General features: G+C 35.5%; 1 pseudogene; it reads right to left on the bottom strand.

The window, feature by feature from the left end:
• Positions 1-766, bottom strand: part of LOC103270014 — a 3,382-nt pseudogene that overhangs the window by 1,740 nt on the left and 876 nt on the right.

The raw sequence follows: 766 nt of genomic DNA on the forward strand, positions 1-766 counted from the left end.
ATGGAGTTCTTTCATTGACTCAGCAAACATCTGCCTCAAACAAGACACAAAGCAAAGTAATGCCTAAAGGTACAAAGTTATAACACCTGGCAATTATGACAAAGAATTTAGAATACAAAATAGCAATCAGTGCTAATTAATAGGACTGATGATATTAATCATTAATAAAACTACTGGTTATTAATAAATTTACAGTTATTAATCACAAAATAATAACTAATAGAATATGATAGATGATGTCTAAATAGTTGGTTTCTTTTTAAACTCCAGAATTCTTCTCATATAAGTGATACAAAAAGCAAACTACTTTAATGATGTTCAAAGGCATTTATATAAAAAATAATCTATAACAGACTGTCATATGAACAGAGTCCAGACCACAAAACAACTCTCAAGAGGCCTCAAGGACTTCAGCACCCCTGAGGCCCAGGGCCTGAAAGTCTTGGCACATGTGCACTTTGTTACAGCACCAAGAGCAACATCAGCCTGTCCAATATTACAACCCAACAAGCAGTCACTGAAAGCACCGAGACCATCCCTTCTATCCTCCAGAAATAACATACAAACCTTCCTACTGGTAGTTTTGAATTTTTAAGAAAGATTCAAGAACCAGAAGCAGCACAAAGATGGAAAACAACTATACTTAACTTCTTAATTGATAAAGGAAATCAGACCCAAGTCGATGGAACACTGCTATGTGTTTGGCCATTTCTGCCTAATGTCACTACAATCACTTCCACCATGGGTAGATAGGCTTCATATTCTA

This window comes from Carlito syrichta, unplaced genomic scaffold, assembly GCF_000164805.1.
Source record: "Carlito syrichta isolate Samal-C Ts95f unplaced genomic scaffold, Tarsius_syrichta-2.0.1 Scaffold27703, whole genome shotgun sequence".
NCBI lineage: Eukaryota > Metazoa > Chordata > Mammalia > Primates > Tarsiidae > Carlito > Carlito syrichta.